Here is a 23,642-nt window from a genome sequence, read left to right as displayed (position 1 = left end):
GGACCCCTCCCCCACTTCCCTTCTCTACCACCTGATTTCTACCCTACTATCAACCTCAGTGTGGACTGGTCCACACAATAGGTCCACTTCCTAGATACTTGTGTGTGTATATATATATCTTTCTACTGTATTTTCCACTGCATGCATCCAATGGAGTGGGTTTTAGCCCATGAAAGCTTATGCTCAAATAAATTTGTTAGTCTCTAAGGTGCCCCAAGTACTCATCGTTCTTTTTGCTGATACAGACTGACACGGCTGCCACTCTGAAACCTGTCAATGTGTAAAGTTACTCAAGGATCCCCTCCACTCACCTCCTCAAACTGTGCCCCCCTCCCCCCACCATCTGCCACTGACTCCCCGCTTGCATTCTCACACATACCCATGCCCCACTGGGGGTGGGGGCTGAGGAGATGCGGCAGCTGCCTGAACCTCCGAGGGCGGAAGGGGATGGGGTGGAAGAGAGGAGGAAGATTCACTCCAGGCAGCAGCAGCAAGCTGTGAGAGCCTCACGGAAGGGTCAGAGCAGGGAGGGGAAAAGGTGGGCTGGGGGTGGGGGGCTGGGACAGCTGTGCTAGGAGAGGCGTTCCTCCCCTTGCCCATTATACCCGCCGCCAATGGCTGTGGCAGTTATTTCTATGGAGGACTTGGAAGCAAGGCAGATAGACTGAGATGAGCTAATTAATGGGGGTGCTTTGGAGCAGGGGTTCTCAATCTTTTTCTTTCTGAGCCCCTCCCCCCACACCAACATGCTATAAAAACTCCATGGCCCAGCTGTGCCACAACAACTGTTTTTCTGCATATAAAAGCCAGGGCCGGTGTTAGGGGGTAGCAAGGAGAGTAATTGCCCAGGGCCCCATGGTATAGGGGGCACCACAAAGCTAAGTTGCTCAGGCTTCAGCTTCAGCTCTGGGTGGTGGGACTCGGGTCCCCAGGCTGAAGTCCCACATGGCGGGGCTTCAGCTTTCTGCCCTGGGCCCTAGCGAGGCTAATGCCAGCCATACTTGGTGGACCCCCTCACGTGGCCCTGGACCCCTGGTTGAGAACTACTGCTTTAGAGAAAGCTAGGAAGGCCCCTTTGTAAAAGTATTACTTAGTGGTGACTGCACTGTTGGTGGTGGGGTTTTTTTCATTTTGTTTTTGTGGTGGGGGAAAGGGGATCCAGATTTGAGTCTTTGAACCATTGCTGAAACACCCTCAGCATGGCACTGCCCTCTCTAAACCTGGATCTTATAGAGTTGTGTCCATTAATATCTGAGTCCTGGGATGGGACTAAAATGGGACCGGTCATACTGAAAAGCTTGCACTGCCAAATTGCTTCATGAGTTGACTAAATTCGTCATTGGAAATACAGATACTGACTGTTCTTGGCAATTTCAGTCTGCATGTAGATGATGAATCTTCAGAAGCAGCTCATGGGGGTATCCCAGGTAGTTATTTGCTCAACTCATATAGCTGGTCACACTTTGGATATGGTTTTTGACTGGAGTTGGCAATTAGTAAATTGGACCTTAAACCTGGTGTCATGGACCTACCATTACCACATATGGTTCGGGCTCATCTCTCCAGTCAGGATGAGAGACCTGTTTTGGTGGTCCGTCCTTAAAGATTAAAGGAAACAAGAAATGTTCCAGAGAGCTCTGAGAACAGGGCCGAATTTAAACCTTACGCACCCCTAGCCACAGCATCTTCAGTGCCCCGCCCTGGCCTACAGCTGACTTTCGTGTTTTCCATAAAAAATGAAACTTTTAACCCTTTTTTAACTTCTAGGCACCTCTAGAATGCCGGCACCCCTAGCCACATGCCTACTGTGCCTAACTGGAAATCTGGCCCTGTCTGAGAACACTGACAGACTGCTCCTTTGAGGGTTGGTAGGTGATTATAATACTCTGTACTATTGATAAGGTGTCCCCTAGCCATCCTCTTCACTGGCTTTGTTCTTGATGGTCACTTTGGTTTACTGATTATCTGTGATAAATGAAACGAGAAGGAAGATGATTAGAGTGCCAATAGCAGAAGACTTATGCCAAGCCTGATTGACTGCAGCATAGAGATTTTTTAAAACTCTTATTCTGTGGCTGTGTGGGAAGCAAGGAGAAAGTTCTTTTCCTCTACCGTAGCATCTGCAAGATCTCAGAGAGCAGATTTGTTTTGTATGGTAGTCTGGTAAATGCAGTCTGTCTCAGTTCACTAGCTTGTCTGAGTCCCTTCCGTTCTAAGGAAATTACTTGCTATTTTACAGTCCAAATTGATCAGATTAGGGATGCCCTGTCCACTTCTGTGGTGACAAAGCAAGGTCTTGAGGGAACAAGAGCTTTGTTGTCTTGGCTGGAGTTTCAGCCAGTGATGCTCCCTGAGGTGCTGGGAGAATTTTGTCCCACAACTTGTGCTTTGGAGCCATGTCCTCCTTGGCTACTGAAGGCCAGTATAGAAGTCTTGGGTTCCTTACTTGTGGAGATTGTCAATGCATCTCTTAGACAGAACAGGCTGCCTGTTGCTTCCTGGAAAGCAACAGGCAGCCTGTTCTGTCTAAGAGATGCATTGACAGTCTTGCTAATTATCAGCCAGTATCACATCTTCCCTTTTCAAATCGGAGTATGGAGAAGGTTGTGGTGGTTAAACAACTTTCATAGTATCTAGCTGTTTGTGATCTCCTTTACCCTGGTTAAACTTTCAAAATGCTTTCCAAACAATAATGCCTTAAACCTCACACAATCTTGTGAAGGAATACACATAAGGAAATCAAAGCACAGAGATAGTGATTTGCCCAAGGTCACAGGGTGGAACAAAACCTCTTCTTTGAACTTCCACTCCTGTGTTTTAACCATAAAATAATCTTTCCATCCCCGGTGATTTTCCTTCCCTTAATGGATAATGTAAGTTGCTGTTTATTTTATTAGATTTATTTATTAAATGCCTCCCTGGAAAAAATTGCAAACCCAAGTTTGTAACAAACTGCCTTGTTTTCATAATACAGCTCTAGGAGATACTCATCCAGGTCTGGTCACCAAGCCCCAGCTACCCTTTCTTCCTTCAGTCCTGCTTAAATCACCTCTTCTTTTATCATTGCCACAAATGAATCATCAAAATCAATTATTATAAATAATAACTAATAATGCCATCAAGATATGTGTGTTACAGCCTTGGCTGAGTTTCCCCTTGTGGATGCTCCTCATGCTGTTGTATCAGACCCAAATCTTGCACGTGACACAAGTTTACTGAGTCTGAGCAGCATCCAGACACTGGATCTGTGTCTGACCATTCAGGCCCACTCCTGGGATAAAGATGCCAATGCTGGTACCCTTTGTGATGTGGGACACATGCCTCAGCTGCCCTAGGTTCCAAGACTAGTGAGAACCCTCCAAATCTCCCCAATAGCTGATATATGCCCTCTCCAGAGCTCCACCCGTGGAGATACCTTAATTTAACTCTGATGACTTTTTGACAGTTAAAGTAAGTAACACAGACACTTTGCACAGGCTCTTCTAAAACACACACACTTTACTCATACACAAAGCACGAGATATACAGGTCTCTTGTAGCAAGGGGGCATGGCCTCCCTCTGAGACAGACAGGAAGGAACCCCCCCCAACCCCTTGGTGGGCAGAGCCAGGACACCCACACCTGCCCCTCTAGAAGCAGAGGGTGGGACAGGAAGTATAAAAGGTGAGTCCCGTAGCTCAGTTGGGCTGGAGCCACTGACTCTGAGGTACACAGATGCCTTCTACCTGCTGCTAGAGCAGGAACCTGAAGAGGATGGACCTCCACCGTGCTGAGCACTCACAAGGATCGTCAGAGCTGCCAGCCAACCAGGATGCTGAGGAGGCTGCTGTGATTGTTGCTGGCAACATACCTAGGGAGACAACCCCAAGACCCGGGTACACAGCCAGGAGAGTGTAGGAAGTAGCCGAGGGACACCAGACTTTAGTCCAGTTGCGTTGTTGCTTGAATCCAGGTCAGTGTGGTTTGGCTGGAGACCTGCTGACGCAGTGGCAGAACCATCTGCAACTGTTAGTCCCTGGGCTGGCACTCAGTGGAGTGGAGTGGGCCTGGGTCCTGCTACCCCCTCCTGCCATCCCCACACCTGGGGTGGCTCCCTCCCCACCTTCAGTCAGAAGTTCTACGTTTGTCTGCCAGAGCTAGGTTATAAGACTGTTTGGAGCCTGAGGGCCCAAGCCCTGAACTGCTTGCTGCCTGGCCCCGCTTAGAGAGCCAGCACTTCTGAGATCGCTAATTCCCCAGTAACCCTTGCCTGAACAGGGGCCTGACAGTTAAGGGGTGTGGTCTCCCTCAGAGACTGATGCGAATGGATGACTGCACACTCCTACATGCCTGTATGGAATACCCTGTCTCAGTTTCCTCACCCCTCCTTCACAACCTTCTCTTCTGGTTCTGCTCTGATCCCTCCTTGCTAGAGAGAGTCTCCCTATTAACAGCAGATTCTAACAGCTTTGTCTCTCCCCATCCTACCCTTGGGGTTTTTCCATTTTTTCAATCCTCTGTTCATAGAATCATAGAATATCAGGGTTGGAAGGGACCTCAGGAGGTCATCTAGTCCAACCCCCTGCTCAAAGCAGGACCGATCCCCGACTAAATCATCCCAGCCAGTGCTTTGTCAAGCCTGACCTTAAACTTCTAGGGAAGGAGATTCCACCACCTCCCTAGGTAACGCATTCCAGTGTTTCACCATCCTCATAGTGAGAAAGTTTTCCCTAATATCCAACCTAAATCTCCCCCACTGCAACTTGAGACCATTACTCCTTGTTCTGTCATCTGCTACCACTGAGAACAGTCTAGATCCATCCTCTTTGGAAGCCCCTTTCAGGTAGTTGAAAGCAGCTATCAAATCCCCCCTCATTCTTCTCTTCTGAAGACTAAACATCCCCAGTTCCCTCACCCTCTCCTCATAACTCATGTGTTCCAGTCCCCTAATCATTTTTGTTGCCCTCCGCTGGATGTTTTCCAATTTTTCCACATCCTTCTTGTAGCGTGGGGCCCAAAACTGGATACAGTACTCCAGATGAGGCCTCAACAATGTCGAATAGAGGGGAAGGATCACGTCCCTCGATCTGCTGGCAATGCCCCTACTTATACATCCCAAAATGCCATTGGCCTTCTTGGCAACAAGGGCACGCTGTTGACTCATATCCAGCTTCTCGTCCACTGTAACCCCTAGGTCCTTTTCTGCAGAACTGCTGCCGAGCCATTCGGTCCCTAGTCTGTAGAGGTGCATTGGATTCTTCTGTCCTAAGTGCAGGACTCTGCACTTGTCCTTGTTGAACCTCATCGGATTTCTTTTGGCCCAATCCTCTAATTTGTCTAGGTCCCTCTGTATCCTATCCCTACCCTCCAGCGTATCTACCACTCCTCCCAGTTTAGTGTCATCTGCAAACTTTCTGAGGGTGCAATCCACACCATCCTTCAGATCATTTATGAAGATATTGAACAAAACCGGCCCCAGGACCGACCTCTGGGGCACTCCACTCGATACCGGCTGCCAACTAGACATGGAGCCATTGATCAGTACCCATTGAGCCCGACAATCTAGCCAGCTTTCTATCCACCTTATAGTCCATTCATCCAGCCCATACTTTAACTTGCTGGCAAGAATACTATGGGAGACCGTGTCAAAAGCTTTGCTAAAGTCAAGGAACAACATGTCCACTGCTTTCCCTTCATCCACAGAGCCAGTTATCTTGTCATAGAAGGCAATTAGATTAGTCAGGCATGACTTGCTCTTGGTGAATCCATGCTGACTGTTTCTGATCACTTTCCTCTCCTCTAAGTGCTTCAGAATTGATTCCTTGAGGACCTGCTCCATGATTTTTCCCGGGACTGAGGTGAGGCTGACGGGCCTGTAGTTCCCAGGATCCACCTTCTTCCCTTTTTTAAAGACGGCACTACATTAGCCTTTTTGCAGTCATCTGGGACCTCCCCCAATCGCCATGAGTTTTCAAAAATAATGGCCAATGGTTCTGCAATCACATCCGCAGATTGGAGTCATTAACAAATCAACAGTGCAGTGACAAAAGCTGGGGATTTCCCATATGTTTCTTCATTTAGCCTTATCAGAAATAGGTCTCCTGGGTTAACCCTGGATAAATTTTGGGCTGCATTCTGATGATTAAGGGAAGAAAGCCTGAGACTTCTTAGATCTGGCATCTCTCAAGCCACATTCTATAACTATGGCCAATTTGATCTGTTGGCCCTCAAGCAGCTGAGTTGGGCCTAATCTTGTGACTGATGTGGGCACTGCCCGATAGCTCAGCAGAGCTAATATGGAATCTCCGTGTTGTAGACTTCTCTTAGCAATTGATACTGTCCATTCTCTGTAAGTGGTAGGGGCTGGAGGCAATATGTTTAAAGTCCTACTGTGTATCCCAAGAGCTTAGAATTCAGAGCTGGCCAATGGTAGCTCACCGTCAGTGACTATTCCTCTTTAGAATGCCAAAGGGCAAAACAGTGGCTTTAAACATTTCTCTGACCTGTTGACATGGATCTGGTGAGAATCAGGTGGTCTAGAAAAAATAGTCCATGACTGCCAGATAGATATGGCCTTTTTCTTCAGAGTGCTGTACTGCTGCTAATTCTAGTGCTGTTCTATCCACTAATGCTGTGGGTCTGAGAGGTTCTTTGTGTTTACTTTTTCTGGTCGTTTTGCATGACTTGCCTGATTCCCTCTTGCATTTTAAGCTCTGCCCTATGCTGAGCCAGCAGACCAACTGTCAGGCTCACTCCCAGCATTTTGTGAGGCCTCTTGTATCTTTACTAAGATGTTGTCCTGCAACAACTGTGGGACTACAATATGATTGCCATGGGGTAATCAGACCTTCCTTTTTGGAGACTTTCCCTCTCATGATGCAGAGGTTACGAGCTGTATACAGTCCTGTGTAAGTAACTGAGCCACCCATGCTTATAAACTTGAATAACTTTGCAGTTTCAGGCTGGTAGGCCACTCAAAATAGCACCCAGGAGTGCTACTATATCACCCTAAGTCACTGGAGAATCAATGAGACTACTTCCCTAGTGCATATTATGAGAACTCTTGCATGAAGAGGCACCTTGTCTAGGTCTTTGCTATATATTAATAGTATGGGTGGATTGTGATGTGCCACTTGCTCAAAACTGAGACCCTGCCAAAGTTTTCTGAACTTCCTGTAACAAACTTGCCAAATGTTCTTTCTCTAGTTGGGCCTCCTGGTTTTGGCCTCTGGAACAACCTGCGAGAAGCTTCCAATCATTTCGTTGTAACTGGAGGGGCACCACACCAAGAACATAGCTGCTGGCATCTGTTGGAATGGCTGTTGACTTGGAAACCTCTTCAGCGTCAGTCCATGGAGTTACTGCAAGTGACGAGGTAAGTTATGAAGAGGCTTTTTTCCCCCTGAGGAAACCAACTATCCTCAGCATCATGTTCAGTGGCCAAAGAGAACAGCCTGAAACAATTCTAATTTTCTAATGATAAACAATTTAGCATCATAAATAGAATATATGGGCTCGCTTAAAGGTTTTCTTTAAGTTATTTTCTCCATGATTCCCCTTTGACACCATTAGGACTTTCTGGCTGCTCATTTTGAATGATTTAGTTTCAAAAGAAACTATTTGGAAGCTTAGGTTCTAACGCAGGACAATGATTACCCAGCAAACTATGAACTTAACCAACAACCCGAGGCATTTGTGATTTACAGCTTTCAAAGGGATTGATGCTTGCTTGCCTTTTGTCTTTCCACTAATGCCTCTATAATTTGTACTCTGGACACAAAGTCTTTTTTTCCTTCTTCAATAGAACTTTAAGTCCCTCTACCACCTAATTCACTGCACACAAAAGAAGATTTAATATCTTCCAAATGACTCTATAAAAAACAAGCCTACCAGATGGCAGACTTAGTTGCCCTGGGGGATGCGCTCTGCCTTTCATGCAGAGGCTTTTGAATGGAGGTTTGAAAGAGAACCAGTGAACACAATCTTTTAGTGGGGTGCTGTGATCTAACTTCAAGCAGAGGTACAAGAGAAGGGAAATTTAGTTCATGGCTCAACAAGAGAACAAATGAAGAAGCACAAGAATACTGCTTAAGTGTGCTAGGAAAAAAACCCACCGTACATGTCGTCTTGGGCATCTCTTCAGAAATTTTGGGCAACAGTGTTTGGATTATGTCCTTAGTCACTTGCCATCCAGTGCCTCAGTATACCTTAGACCAGAGGTGGGCAAACTACGGCCCGCAGGACCGTCCTGCCCGGCCCTTGAGCTCCCGGTCAGACCAGCCCCCAGCCCCTCCCCCGCAGCCTCAGCTCGCGGTTCCGCCAGTGTGGGAGGGGGCTGCACTGCGGGGGCAGGGGAGAGCAGGGAGGAAGGCCCCCCTGAAGCCACAGGGGAGCAGGCGGGCGGTGCGGGTGGCGAAAGCACAGTGAATGAGGGCGGAGGACTCGGGAAGAGCACCGGGCAGCCATGCAGCTGGCCAGAGAGAAGCACCACTTTGAAGGGGAAACAGCCACGTCTCTCCGGCTGCTGCTGCTCCTCCTGAGTCCTCCGCCCATGTTTGCAAGGCTGCATTCTGAAAGGGGCTTTAGAGGGGGGCCTGTCAGGGGGCGGGGGTGTGGATAGGGATCGGGGAGGTCAGGGAGCAGGGGGGGTTGGATAGGGGGTGGGGTCCCGGGGGGCCATTGGGGCAGGGGGTACTAGGAGGGGGTGGTCAGGGGACAAGGAGAAGGGAGGTTGGGTGGGTCAGGGATTTTGAGGGGGGCAGTCAGGTGGGAGGGGGTGGGTAGGGTAGAGGGGCACAGCCTTCCCTACCCAGCCCTCCATACAGTTTTGGAACCCCGATGTGGCCCTCCAGCCAAAAAGTTTGCCCACCCCTGGCTTAGACTATGACATACCCTTTGCCTGGATTAATAGAGTTAAGATTTGAGATCATTATTGTTTATCAGAGACTCTTTGCTACTCCTTCACTCCAAAATTCAAACCAAGGATGTTGTCTGAATATGTTTAATTTTTCAGTGAGCAACAGGAAGTAGCTATTCTGGTGTTTTGTGTTTTTGTTTTTTTTTCTTCCAGGTTTCCCTATAAGAAGCTACCTAACCTAAGAAATCCATCTAAACGGGTGAATTTCTCCAAGACCAATTGTTTTGCATCTTTCTTGGTTATTTTCTGAGTACTCCTATGACTTATTCACGTAGCAAATATTGTATTTGATTTTGCTTCTCTTCCTGTTCATGGCTTATATGTGAACAGATCACAATTTTCTCAGATTCATGTGTTGAGAATTATTTGTAGGACTCTACCAAATTCACGGCTATGAAAAAAGCCTCATGGACAGTGAAATCTGGTCTTTTGTGTGCTCTTACCCTATACCAGGGGTTCTCAAACTTCATTGCACTGCAACCGCCTTCTGACAACAAAAATTACTACATGAACCCAAGGCGGGGGCAATGAAACCTGAGGCTGCCCGAGCCCCACCACCCCAGGTGGGTGAGCCCAAGCACAAGGGCTTCAGCCCCAGGCAGGGGGCCTGTAACCTGAACCCTGCTCCCCAGAGCTGAAGCCCTCAGGCTTTGGCCCTAGGCCCCAGCAAGTCTAAGCCAACCTTGGTGACCCCATTAAAATGAGGTCATGGCCCACTTTGGGGTTCTGACCCACAGTCTGAGAACCACTGCCCTATACTATACAGATTTCATGGGGGAGACCAGCATTTCTCAAAGTGGTGGCCAGAGAGTGGCCAGCTCTGAAGGCAGCACCCCACCAGCAGCAGTGCCAAAGTAAGGGTGGCAATGCCATACCATGCCACCCTTACTTCTGCGCTGCTGCCTTCAGAGCTGGGCAGCCGGAAAGCAGCGGCTGCTGATCAAGGGCCCAGCTCCGGAGGGAGCAGTGCAGAAGTAAGGCTGACCATACCATACTATGCCATCCTTACTTTGGTGCTGCTGCTGGCAGCAGTTCTGCCTTCAGAGCTGGGCTCCCGGCCAGCAGCCTCTGCTCTCCAGCTCTGAAGGCAGCGCCACCATCAGCAGCAACGCAGAAGTAAGAGTAGCAGTAGTACAACCTCCCTGTAACAGGGTGTCACTGGGCCCCTGCTGTACCCACAGACCAGCCAGAGACCTCTGTGTTGGTGCAATCACCCATGCTCTTTATTTACAGTATACTTTCCCACCACCTTCTAACTAGAAACAGCTTCAGTATTACAGCCTCAGAGACTGCTAGCTCCTGGAGCCAGCAGAGAAGTACTCCCTCTAATTCTCTACCGCCTCCCTGTTCTTCTCCCCCCAGCTTCTTTCCTGCCAGCCTTTATGTAGCCCCTCACTAACGAGGCCAGCAGTTGCTCCCCGTTTGTCAATCTGGCTTGGGCTTACTCAGCCAGCTCCAATTCCCCTTTCTTGATTGGCGCTGATGTGACAGAGACCTGGCTCAGATTTCCTTAGCCAGCACCCTATCACACACCCCTACAATAACCTTGTGACCACCACACATGTCCTTTTAGGGTCAGGATCCCTACAATTACAACACTGTGAAATTTCAGATTTAAATAGATGAAATCATGAAACTTACAATTTTTAAAATCTTATGACTGTGAAATTGACCAAAATGGACAGTGAATTTGGTAGGGCCCTAATTACTTGCTAAGTAATTTTAGAGAATAACTCTCTATTTTAGCAATTTGCAAGCAGTACCTTGGGAGTATTTGATATTCAAGCTGTTTCACTGTAGATCACATGATACACTCTGTCAGTTAGGGAACAGAAATGTAACGCTTGGAATTGGTTTTTCTGGTGCATGTACTTTTGATTATAAATTCAGTTTTTTTCTTCATAGTCACATGAAAATCACTCTTGGTAACTATTCCTACCAGCAAACTCATTTACTAGGACATTTGTGGAAAGCAAACACGAAAGGGGCAGGAACATCGTTGAAGCATAGCCATTAAAAAAAATTCAGATGAACAGTCACAGAAATGACGTTTATAGGATTCACCCAGCTCTGTTCTGAAGCAACATGATTTAAGTGGGGAAACTTCAGCTTCACAAGGTAGAGGCTGCTAGATGTTGACTGGATGCAAACCATGGGCAAATGGCAACAAGTAACTCAATTGTTACTCACCCTTAAACAAAGGTGATCCAAAGTCATTTCATTTCTTTGCTTAATGAATGATACATACCAAAGAGTCCAGTTCAAAATCCAAATAATAAACATAAGGAAGGAGTAGGGCATATTATTAGAGTGAAGAAAATCCCATTATTAGGAACAGAGGAGAGTTGGATTTGCTATATTGCATTAAACCAATATGGCATTGATAGGAGTTGGGAGAAACTTGTTATGGGTTAACTTAAATCCCCAAGGAGATTGCGAGATGTGAACTCACCCTTCAATTAACATAACTAAGCATAAGCCCCCACCTAAGACAAAAGATGTGCATGAAACATAGGAGCTTTGGGCTCAGTATTGTGTTTTGGGTAGGGGTTGTGTGTTGGTGTGTGAGAGAATGCACAGAAACTGAACAGATAAGAACAGAGAGGCAGAGCATCCAATGAAGTGGGTATTCACCCACAAAAGCTTATGCTCCAATACTTCTGCTAGTCTATAAGGTGCCACAGGACTCTTTGCTGCTTTTACAGATCCAGACTAACATGGCTTCCCCTCTGATAAGAGGCAAAGCAAAAACTCCAAGCAGGAGTCTGTAAGCCCAGTATGACCTTGGAAAAAGTTAGAGGGCTTTGGGTCTGTTGGCTAAAGAGGCTTCGAGCTAAAAGCTGAAATGCATCTCCCTTTGTTCTTGGTTATCTCGGAATGCAGAGACACAGGACTGCATGTCTTTGTAAATAAACAAAGGTGCATCAAAGAAATACCTATCAATAATTTTGCCTCTCAACTGGAACATCCACAGGGCCCCAAAATCTGACTCACTCCTCAAGTTGAAAAGGGGCAATGGTATCCTTTAGCAGTGGCCAATACGTGATGCATCAGAGGAAGGAAAACATGTTCATCATGTGTCTAGTGATTAGCTTTCACCCTGAAGTATGAGATCTGATCCCCCTTATCTTAGCATGCATTACTGGGATAGCTGCTTAGTAACAAGTAAAGAATTCAACTTAACAACGGCTCATTCATCCATGTGCTGTGTCAGGCAAAGAACAAGCTTTTAGAGAAAATATTATTTCTCTATAGACCTTCAGCTAACAGCATGATTGCTGGTGATGCCACTATGCATATTAAATAGCAACCTGTTATCGTAAAAGAGAAGTCATTTATTCTTACATAAAACTGATAGGAGAGAAGATCATTTTTTCCCCAGTATGAAAGCCAATTCAAAAGGAAAAACTATAAATATATAGAAATCCAGTGGTGGAAAAACAAATACTGGTTGGATCCATTTTCTGAGCTATTGTAATAGCTTTCATTTTGCAGTCCTTCTCTATTCTTTTCTCCCACTTCCCTGGGAAGTTCATGAGCCAGCCAGAGGAGGTACAGATCTACCTTTCAACTTAGCACTGATTAATATGTTGGAAGCATCCTGTAATACAGATGTATTTCTTTGACTGTATAACAGGTTCAGGAATATGAGTGCTAACAACCAGTCAGGAAACATAAAATATTAGAATCATAGAAGATTAGGGTTGGAAGAGACCTCAGGAGGTCATCTAGTCCAACCCCCTGCTCAAAGCAGGACCAACACCAACTAAATCATCCCTGCCAGGGCTTTGTCTAGCCGGTCCTTAAAAACCTCTAAGGATGGAGATTCCACCACCTCCCTAGGTAACCCATTCCAGTGCTTCACCACCTTCCTAGTGAAATAGTGTTTCCTAATATCCAACCTAGGCCTCCCCCCACTGCAACTTGAGACCATTGCTCCTTGTTCTGTCATCTGCCACCACTGAGCTCCATCCTCTTTGGACCCCCCTTCAGGTAGTTGAAGGCTGTTATCAAATCCCCCCTCACTCTTTTCTCTTCTGCAGACTAAACAAGCCCAGTTCCCTCAGCCTCTCCTCATAAGTCATGTTGCCCAGCCCCCTGATCATCTTCGTTGCCCTCCACTGGACTCTGCAATTTGTCCACATCCTTTCTGTAGTGGGGGGCCCAAAACTGGGCTTAATACTCCAGGTGTGGCCTCACCAGTGCCGAATAGAGGGGAATAATCACTTCCCTCGATCTGCTTGCAGTGCTCCTATTTATACAGCCCAATATGCTATTAGCCTTCAACGTGACCAACTCAAGACTACCACAGGGCTTCCCACCCTCTGCTGTGAATATTAGCTGTTCTTTCTTGGTTTTTATTTATATACCATTCATGATTTGCTAAGTGCTTTTCAGGCTTGTTTAAATACAAGCTCTCTGTCCTAGAGAGCGCACAAACTAAGTGGTCCATGTACAGTGTGACTGAAGAGTGGAGTTTAGCATTCGTTGTATTACTACTTCAGTTTTTGTTTTTGGATTTTCAGTCCTCTAACTTGTTAGCAATTCTCTGGAAGGAGGACTAGGGTTTCTAGGTCTCTTGAAAGATAGGTATTTGAAGAGGGGACTTGAAAAAGTTAAGGAAAGGGACTTCAGTTTTAACTCTGTATCAGCAACCATATGGAACTCTGAAACCTGTCATGTGTACCTTATCTCTCTTCCCTCCAGTTCTAGTACATTTAATATAGTTGTTCGAAACAAACAACAAAAAGGGTGAGGTGGCAGAGAGTGCTGGCACACTAGCCTGTTACCTCTGGACATGACATGTCCAATCTAGCTGAGGTCACCAGTGAAAATGGAGTTGGGTTGTCCCAGTTGATTCCTAAGGGGACAGCTGGTGACTAATTTTCATAAACTCTCTTGGTTTTTCTTTAGACAGTGTGTTCTCACTTCTTTGGGTTTCCTCTCGGTGCTGCATTCCCACCCCTTGCATTTCAAAACAAGAGTGATGGCTGATCAAAACCCTATAATGTGAACAGACACAGGTGAGTTGGAAGGAATAGGTCAGCAGCACAGACGCATCATATGGCAACAAAAATTAGCCAGGTTAGAAAAGATTAAGCTCTATAAATATTAATGAGCTATAATTAGGGCTAATATGGCCTCACTCCCAATTTTCATTATTAAACACCCCCATGGTAGAAAAGTAACTAATTGTGACCTTTTAAAAGTTGCTTCTTTGCTTACATTTTTGACTGAGCATTTTTCACTCTCACAGGTGTTTGCTGACACAATGGGTGAAATCCTGGCCCAATTAAAGTCAATGGGAGATTTGTCACTGATTTCACTGGAGCCAAGATTTCACGCAACATGTTCTCTGAATAAGTGATTATTAGGTAGAAATCAAGGCTCTCTTCCATGCAGGCATGCTGGGCTGGGGGGAGACCTGGATGCTGCAGGGATCTGCTCTGGCCTCAGTGCCCCCACACAGGAGTCAGCAGATATGCAACTGCCACTGTTAGCACACCCTGAGTTCAGACTCCATGTCTACTCTGCAATGGGGAGATGTGGCTGCAGCAGGTGTAGACATACCGCAGTTAGCTTTGTTCTAGTAGGAAGTAACAATAGTGAGTAACAATACCAAGAATCTAGCGAGTAACAATAGCCACGAAGCCACCTCAGCATGGCTGGCGACACAACCTAGCCCCATCCACCCAGGACCCTGGATATATATTACTTTGAGCTAGCGTTGACCTACCTAGATCAAAGCTAGCTCAGATATCTCTATGTGCTGCAGTTACACCTCCCAACTGCAATGTAGACCCACCCTAAGGGTGTAGTTTAGGCTCTTTCAGACTCCTCCTGCTATTGGATGCAGCCCTAGCTGGGGGGAAAACTCTGGCCAGCTGGGGATGGAAAAGGGAACTGCATCCCATCCTGTCATACTCAGACCTGGCCATAGGATCTACATATCTGTGACTTCCATGCTCAGTTATTGGAACTCCTCTCAAAGAATGAAACCTCACAATCTAAGTTAGTACAAAGCATAGCATCCTCTCTGCTTAGCAGCACATGTTTCCATGAACACATGCTAGTGCCCCTCTATCTGGAGTGGCTCACCATTCAATACCAAATCTAGTTCAAGGTCTTTGTTCTATGATTCAAAGCCCTCCATGGAACTGTCCCTAGCTTCCTCCTCTGCAACCATGACCTTTCACAACAGCTGCATTCCACTGTAACAATGAAACTGACCAGCAGGGGAGTCTCATAAGTGCAGGAGACAGAACTTTCACATGGTCCAGAGCAAGACTATGGAACTTGCTCTCTTTCTCCCTCCCCCTGGAGATGAAAAGGACCACGGACCTCACCCCAATCAGGACTCCGTATGAAACTCATCCCTTTGAATTAGTTTTCCCTCCATTTTTTCAGAATTGAATAATCAACCAACAAAAAACAAACCTAATTTCCAACCCTAGAATCAAAGCGAGCAATCTACTCCTTCCTGCAGGGGAACGGGGAGAGAGACTGATATTTGTGGGGGGGGTTCGTAACTGAGAGGCACTTAGATACTGCAGTGATGGGGGTGATAGAAGAACCTAGAGAGCGAGATCAATCAGATTAGCTAGGTAGCTCAGGTAGTGCCATCTGCATTAGTGTGGGTGGCTGAGAGGCACTCCTCAAAAGGGGAGTGACTGAGAAGTGGGGCCAGAGCCATCCACCCCTTGCACCTGCGCAGACAGCGCACTAGGAGGAGATGGGTTTGTATGGGCAGTAAATGTGGCTCCTGAGGCATTCAATCGACCTCTGTCAAGTGCAGTCAGAATGCCTAGAGGTACCCCCACTGAGACCACGTCCCATAGCGCATCTCTGCGCTTGAAGGCACAGTTTAGTCCAACATTTTTAGTCTTGCACCATGTTGCCATTGTAAATGCAATCTATGTTGTCTGTCTTTGTAAACCCATTCCAGAGCCCTATAAAAACAAGAGGAGGTGTATGAACCTCTCAGGATTCATGGAATTATACCCTACAGCTCTACTAATTGGGTGTTAATCATGCTGACTTTACTCAGGCAAAACTCCCCTAACATTGACTTTAATAGGAGTGCAGCAGATTGCAGGATCAGGCCCTGAGTGTCTTGGAAGACATGAATAATAATCAGTATGTGCAGAAATTCTGCAGTTTGCAACTCAAAAGAACACTTTAAATCTGCTTAGCAATTTGTAACGCCCACAGTAGCACACTGTGTAACGCTGCAGTAGACAAATCCACTTAGACAAATTCTGAAACCATATTTAATGTGTATCACAAACTCACAATCAGAAAGAGGAGGAAGAGGGGAAAAAACCCACCAATATGCAGGTTGATTTGAGAAAGAAGAGTGGGTGTCCTCTCCCCAAAGATGCTGTTTTATCCTCTTAATATTTTCTGAACTCTCAGTAATTACCACCCTGATGGGCCTGATTGCTCTGTTGTCTCCACTGACAGTTGTTTCCTCTCAAATGTAAATGTTTTTCAGAACTGACAACTTTCTTTCAACACAAGCATTAGTGCCCGGGAAAGCCAACCCACCTTTCACAAAAATATTTGGTGAATGATGTTATTTTTCTAAAGTGAAAAGCTCAACACATTTTGATGGGCTGATGTCGTCTTGTCCTGCCAGGCTTTTAGCTTTATATTAGCCACATGCTGTTTAATCTGAATGGATTCATGCTGCAGGCCACTTTGATCAGTTAGCTAACATTATATATGGTCCCTACCTTAAAATTTTCTCAGTCATACCGTTTCTGTCATTGATGGATGATATAAAATCCACTTTAAGGGCCTTTTGCGCTTGTATTTAAATCCATATCTTTTTACTGACTCTTGATCTAGAGAGCAGAACTGTTCCAACTGCTGTATGCTATTATTTTACTGGTTGGCTGTTCAGCACTAATGGATTTTGTGCTGTTCAAGACCGAAAGATAAAAACCGTAGGCAAGATCCTCAGCTGGTATATTGAATTGAACCCTGCTGATTTGCACCAGCCGAGGATCTGGTTCAAACTGTGCTGCAGAGCATACAATCTCAAAGACCAGTCTAAAGGCAGGGTGCACTGGGGATTCCAGAGGAGGGAATAACTGAATGTTATTGGTAACTTATGTCCTGCACGATATAGGCATTGCAAAAGGGATGGGTTTTGGGCGTGGGTTTTGAATGAAGGGGGAGGATATTGGCTTTGCAAACTAGGATGGGGAGGTCATTCCAGGCAAAGGGGTCAACACTGGGAAAGGAGATGAATTGACTGAAAGTAAGAAAGGAAAAGCTGGCAATTTGTAATGCCCAACCTGTTGAGCAATAAAAGATGGGCATCACGTAGCGATGTGACAAACCAACAAGGCAAAGGCCATTAGGGCCAAATTGGGGAACTGAGCGTTCACTCCCTAGTGTTTTAGATTGTGTTCTAGGGACCTTCCTCGGGCCTGAGGGAAAGGAATCTTTGCCCCCAGCCTGCAAAGAGGGAATGGCACTGATAGAACAACTTCTGGACTCCAGTAACCCTTGCAGCCGGCACGTTTCACCTCCACTGTGGAGAATGATCAGAGGAGACGAACACGTACAGATCTACGTGCACCTTTCCCCAACCCCTTGTTCCTTCTGAATTCTTGCACCCTTGTTCTTTCCCCAACCCCTCCCCAAACTTCCCTGCACGCTGGGGTGCAACAAGCCCTGACACAGCAGTTTATTATTAGACTGATACAAGTTGATCACTGAAATACTGGTGAAGAGGCCACAGAAGTGTCTGAACTGTAATCAACCATGGCAGCTGGCAGTTTACCAAATTATTTCTTCAACCCTGGCTCATCCAAAATAATTCTGGTTCTGAAGAAGTAAGATGAATAGAGCAAGCTGCTGAATATAGCTTCTTACTAAGAATATGAAAAGACCCAGGACATCCTGGAAATAGACATATTGTTTGAAGTACTGGAAGAGGGAGGACTACAAGCTACCTTGAAACATCTACATGAAGAGTACAATGGCATTTAAGCCTGACAAGGTTAATGAGGAAAACCAGTTGATTGGGGAGTTAAAAAAATTACACTGAGATACTGACACTTATCTATCTCATTCCTAGAGAAGATTTTCAGAAACCTTGAATGAGAAGAAAGGATATCAAGATAGAGACTATTGCTGAACCCCCTAGAGATTTTCAAACAATGGTCAGAGGAGAACTCAGAGAAGGAGTTTACCCTTAGGGTGAGTACACAGAAGACCAAGATTGTGTGTAATACAAACATGGAAAGAAAAAAAAAATTCACAGCTGATGGTGTGGGGAAGGGATAGGAATTAAAAGATAGATCAGAGAATCTGTTATATCAGACCATAAGAACTGGATGAATATGAACTAATACTGGATAGAGAATGCTTAGAAGACTTAACAAACATACAAAGAATAGGTTTCTTACAGATTTTATGGCAAATAGTTTTGGTCCTAAACCAGGTTCTCACCATTAGGAGAGAATCCCGTAAAATGAATTTTTTAAAGTTTTGCCTACAGTGCTGGAAATCCAAACACAACAATATTTGTGCTAAAACATGGGAATTGGAAAGCAACGCTGCCTATAAACAGAAAAGTAAAATTGACTTCTCTACTTTCACTGTCCAAGGGGAAAGAACTATAAAAACTAAACAGGATACAGGGCATACTAGTAAACGAAATGTTTATAATTTTCAGGGGATTATACATAGTTAGTCAAATTGGAATCTGATCAGAACTCCTGGATCAATACACTTACCCAGGTGGAAAGTGTCATGGTATCATTAACGATCACTAGTGGGCAGTTTCTCAGTCTTACATCTCACCCAGAGGTGATCCCTCCAGCCTTTAACACATTGGTTCTGTGCAGATTAGGAGGAAGAAATGCCACCAGATTAGTCACAAGCAACATTTTCTGCAGCAGATTCAGGTTTTCCTTGAAGGTCTCCCATCCATGCACAGACCAAGTCTCATCCTGCTCATCTTAGGAGAGCTGACAAGATCACAGCCCATAGCTACAGTCAATTCAAATTGGCCTGGTGTAAGAATAAACACTGACTCATTAACCTTTGCAACCTAGAGTCCTGTCAGGTACCTGGAGCCTGGAAATAAAGGTTAATACCCCCATTCCATGACATGGGCTAATATCTAGTGATTCCGATGGTTATATTTGTTTCTTCAAGTGGTTTGTCTGGCCCTGTGTTTGCAGCCCTGATTGTCTGCAAGATGATACACCTTACAACTATTATTGATCGAGGACTGAATAGGACAAGCATATATATTAATTATTACATAATGTGGTAACACCTAGAGTCCCCGATCAAGAATTGGGCCCCCAGTATGTTTGACACTATGTGCACATATTACAAAAAGGTCCTCCAGCTGTAATTTGCAATCTGTTCTTTCACGGGTCCTAAATTTTTGTGGCAGGTTCTCTATAAAAGAAAATGAGAGGCAACTGTTTGATGGCTGCTGGGGGGTGGGGGGGTTGGAATATTAGCAGCAGTCCTGACTGAGAAGGATTAATAGGCAGAGTGCAAGGGAGGAGGTCAAAGGTGAAAAATAAATGTAGTTTATCAGAGGGTTGCAAAAATAAAGGAATTAATCACATTGTTATCATCACCCCATATGTCGTATAGAGTTAATCAGCTCCGAATGAAAGCATATTAGCTCAGGGAGAATTATTCATGCATAGCAGGTGTTCTCCCAGTCCCCATCCATGGAAGCAGTAATTGGTATCCAGGCCTTCTCTAGCCAGCAGCTATCATTCCTGCTGGCCTGAATTAATCATCCAAATTGCTATGTTTGTCTACAACAGTGGTTTTTCAACCCATGGTCCGGGGACCCCTTGGAGTCCGCAGACTCTGCAAGATTTCCAAAGGGGTCCATATCACTATTTTAAATATTTTTCGGGGTTTGCAAATGAAAAAAGGTTGACAACCACTGGACTACAAAATATTTTTCAACATAATGAGATTTATTTATTTATTTATTTATGTAGTGGGTGAATTATCTAAAAAGGTTGACAACCACTGTGAAATGAATAGGAGATGGTATTTCAAAATTTCCATGATTTATTTATTAGTTTTTGTAGTGGGTGAGTTATCTAGATTGATCCCAACCTTAGTAAGAGAGAGAAGGAGCCTCACAGTGGTTTGAAAAATGATGATGATTCATTTATCCAGTCTGTCACTGTATGTTAGGGAGTGGCAGCAGACTTCTAGCAAAAGGTACCGTGTATACGGGTGATTCAATACTTGGCAGAAAAAGGCAAGTCAGATATCTACCTTCAAATAAGAATTTGTCTTTTTTTATACATTTCAAAAATGCAGATTGTATTTGTAACAGTTCAGGCTCAACCTAGATGCAGAGGGAAACATCTCCACAGGCCCTTGATCCTACAAAGAGTTAAGTGCCATCTGCTCCTACTTATTTCACAGAAGGGGTTGAGCACCTTACAGGATCAGATCCATAATGACTAATGATCTTCCTGCCATTTAAGTCAATAGCAAATCTTCTGTGGATTTCAGTGGGAACAGGACTGGGCCCTAAGTGAGAAGCCTTACCTACTGTACATATAGGACCCTGTCCTGCAAAGTGCTAAGCAGTCTGGCTGTACATTCAACAAAGCACTATAGCACATGCTTAATTTCAGCACATGAATAATCCCCCTGACTTCAGTGGGACTATTCATGTACATAGCTTTAAGCATGTGCTTAATTTCTTCACTGGATAGGCTCTTGAGGGCTCATTACCTGGATTCCGATTTCACGCCCAGTGAAGTCAATGGAAACTCCCATTGGTTTTAATGTGCTCTCGAAAAGCAGCTTTAATCTGCACAGGAATCTGGGACCATCTCACACCCATCATTCCTTCTCAAGTCACACTCATCACAATTTCTTCATCATCCACACACAAAGAGGGAAAGATTGGATTCAGTGGCCTACTAAAGGTCCTCCTTATAGTCCTAACAATTCTGTCTCAGAAAGCACTGGACAGTGCCATGTTCTTTCCATCACTCAATCCTGCTGCTATGCTGTGAATTTGATGGAACATTTATATCTCTGACCAACCTCACAAATTAATAACATGAAAACGCACCTGTACTACTTAATGCTGAAATTTTCTATTGTGATGTCTCATTTCTTTAAGATATGAAGCTAAATCTGAGTATTATGGGAGCAGGAATAAGGGCTTTAAGTGGGGAATGAAGGGTATTTCCAACTAACACTATAAGTGATCAGTGCCCCATATCCATTTTAAGCTTTGATAGTAAAGATTATGGGCCAAATTCATCGCTGTATAGCCCCAAGGAAGTCAGTAGATATGTCTACAATCTCTTTTATTTCATGCTAAATCATTATGACTTAATCACTTATTTAACTTTTCTTAAAATAAGTTATGGCCAAATTTGGATTTTATTGGAGCTGCATCCATTTACACCAAGTCTGAATTTGGCTCTCTGAGACAGGTGTTCAAGTTGCAGTGGGGAAGGTTTAGGTTGGATATTAGGAAAAACTTTTTCATTAGGAGGGTGGTGAAACACTGGAATGCGTTACCTAGGGAGGTGGTAGAATCTCCTTCCTTAGAAGTTTTTAAGGTCAGGCTTGACAAAGCCCTGGCTGGGATGATTTAATTGGGGACTGGTCCTGCTTTGAGCAGGGGGTTGGACTAGATGACCTCCTGAGGTCCCTTCCAACCCTGATATTCTATGATTCTATGATTCTGTGGGGAGCTCCCCTGAAGCTAGTGGGTTTACATTAGGGTTCATTTGGCCTAATATCTCTTCTAGTCACTCCAACTTATTGTCAAAATTTAGGTCCTGATTCTGCAGTTTGCAACACAAGGGTGGGCTGCTGCATGCATGCAGAGCCCTGTTCTGCCTGTTCTAAATGGCTGGATTGGGACCTTAGCAACCCCTTCAGCACGCTAACTAGGCAGAGGAGACAGAGTATTGCCTGAAGCTTTCTTCTCGTCTCCAGAATGTTGCAATGTCTGTACAAATGTTTTAATTTACTTTTAGCTCCCTCTTGTGGATCTTATCAAAAGGCTGCATGATCCCTGTGACATTTTTCTGAAGTTATCTGTGCACACTAGCAGTGTAACTGTACATAACCAACTGATCCAAAGCCCATTAAAGTCAATGGGAATCCTTCCACTGACTTCAATGGACATTGGATCAGGCCTAAATGACTCTTCTGTGTTCATCCTCTTTGCTTGTCTGACCAAGTAAACTCATGGTTCCAGCTTGGCTTCCTTAATCAAAGCATTTTAAAGGCTGAAATGCTTTCCCTTGGGCCAGGGGATCATCTCATTGTACACATCCCACTCACTTCCACCGTTTGCAACTTTAACGTATCCTCTCCTCTGTTTTCCTTCCTCTTCTGTAGCTCAGTCTGCCCATCAGCTCTGCCTATTGCCGCTGTCCCTGGTGTACTCCTGCTTCAATCCTCATCTCTTCTTTATCCTGAGGCCTTGACTTTCACAGCTCTCTTCCAAAGTGCCGGTGCGCTAGACTGCAGCATGTGCAGAATGCTGCTGCCTTCCTTCTCCTTCATAGTCCATGCTCGGACAATGCTGCTAGCTCCTCATCCATTTCCAGAACCAGTTCAGATTCGTTCTCCTTGTTTTAAAATGCTCCATGGCCTTGCTCCAGCTTATCCCACGGGCCGCCTCTCTCTCTCTCTCTCTCTGCTAAAGAATCACTAACCTGAACGACAGTACATCAAACAATCTCATTGCTGCTGCCATAGCACCTGCCACCTGGAACAGCTTTTCTGCAGCTCTGCACCTTATGGATTCTTTCACTTCTTTTTTTCTTCAAATCTCATGAAAATGTGTATTTCCTCCCTTGCCAAGATCTCTCTCTCTCTCTCTCCCCCCCTATGTGCCATCAGGTTTTACTTTAATTCTGTAACTGTTATTTACATCTGTATATCGTTTTGGGATGCAATTGGAATGAAATACGTTGTGCCAAATAAAATGGCATTGTGAGAAGGAGCTGGTGTGGTCTAGTGGTTGGGGACTGGCTATTCCAGGGTCTGTTCCTGACTTGCTGTGTGACCTTGGATAAGCCTCTTTACCTCTATTTTTCCCCTTCCATCCTTTGCTGGTTTAGTCTGCAAGCTCTTTGGGATAGGGACGTTCTCTTAGCAGGGGCGGTGGAGCCTTCCCAAAAGTGGGGGGGCAGGGCCCTCCATGGCCCCACTCTGCCCCGCCTCGCCCTGCCCCGCTCCTCCTCTTTCCTCCCGAGGCCTCAACCTGGATCAGGGCTGAGGAGCCTGAGCCCCTCCATCTGCCCAGGACAGGGGGGACAGAGAGCAGCTCCCAGCCCATGTCCCCATCCTGGGCTCTCCACGCAGGGCAGGCGGAGGATCCATGGCTCCCCACAGCTGCTTGTGCAGCTCTGACCCTGACCCAGCTCCGGCCAGGGGGCGGGCCTTGGAGCCACAGCCTGGCCATGGTAAGAGCCGCCCAGGCAGATATATGGAGTTGCAGACCCTCCATCTGCTCTGGGTGGGAGGTTTGGGGGTGAGGACATAGGCCGGGGGCTGCTTTTGGGGGCTCCCCTTCCCTGGGCAGGTGGAGGGTCTGCAGCGGCCCACGCTCCCTGACCGGGCTCCAGTTGCTGGCCTGGCTGGAGGGCCGGGCCTTCGGGGGGAAGAGGACGGGCAGGGGCAGACCCGTGGTGAAAAGTGGATGGGCCAGGTCTGTCCACTTCCAAAAAATGGGAGGACCATGGCTCCCTGACCC

At 45.8% G+C, this 23,642-nt stretch overlaps 1 long non-coding RNA gene across 2 annotated transcripts in view; it reads left to right on the top strand.

Moving 5' to 3' along the window:
- The window catches only part of LOC125638314 (uncharacterized), a 33,258-nt gene extending 10,326 nt beyond the window's left edge, over positions 1-22,932 (top strand). Inside the window, exons 2-5 of one of the 2 annotated variants that reach the window (XR_012669082.1) lie at positions 1,768-1,868; positions 7,186-7,354; positions 17,988-18,109; positions 22,280-22,932. This is a non-coding gene — a long non-coding RNA (uncharacterized LOC125638314). Of the gene's footprint in view, positions 1-1,767; positions 1,869-7,185; positions 7,355-9,049; positions 10,801-17,987; positions 18,110-22,279 lie in introns of those variants that run through there. The other variant, XR_012669081.1, reaches the window with a different exon arrangement.
- Positions 22,933-23,642: the final 710 nt, after the last annotated feature.

Source organism: Caretta caretta, chromosome 6 (assembly GCF_965140235.1).
Source record: "Caretta caretta isolate rCarCar2 chromosome 6, rCarCar1.hap1, whole genome shotgun sequence".
In the NCBI taxonomy this organism is placed as follows: Eukaryota; Metazoa; Chordata; order Testudines; family Cheloniidae; genus Caretta; species Caretta caretta.
Note: the sequence above shows the minus strand (reverse complement) of the source record. Positions and strands in the feature narration are given on the sequence as shown.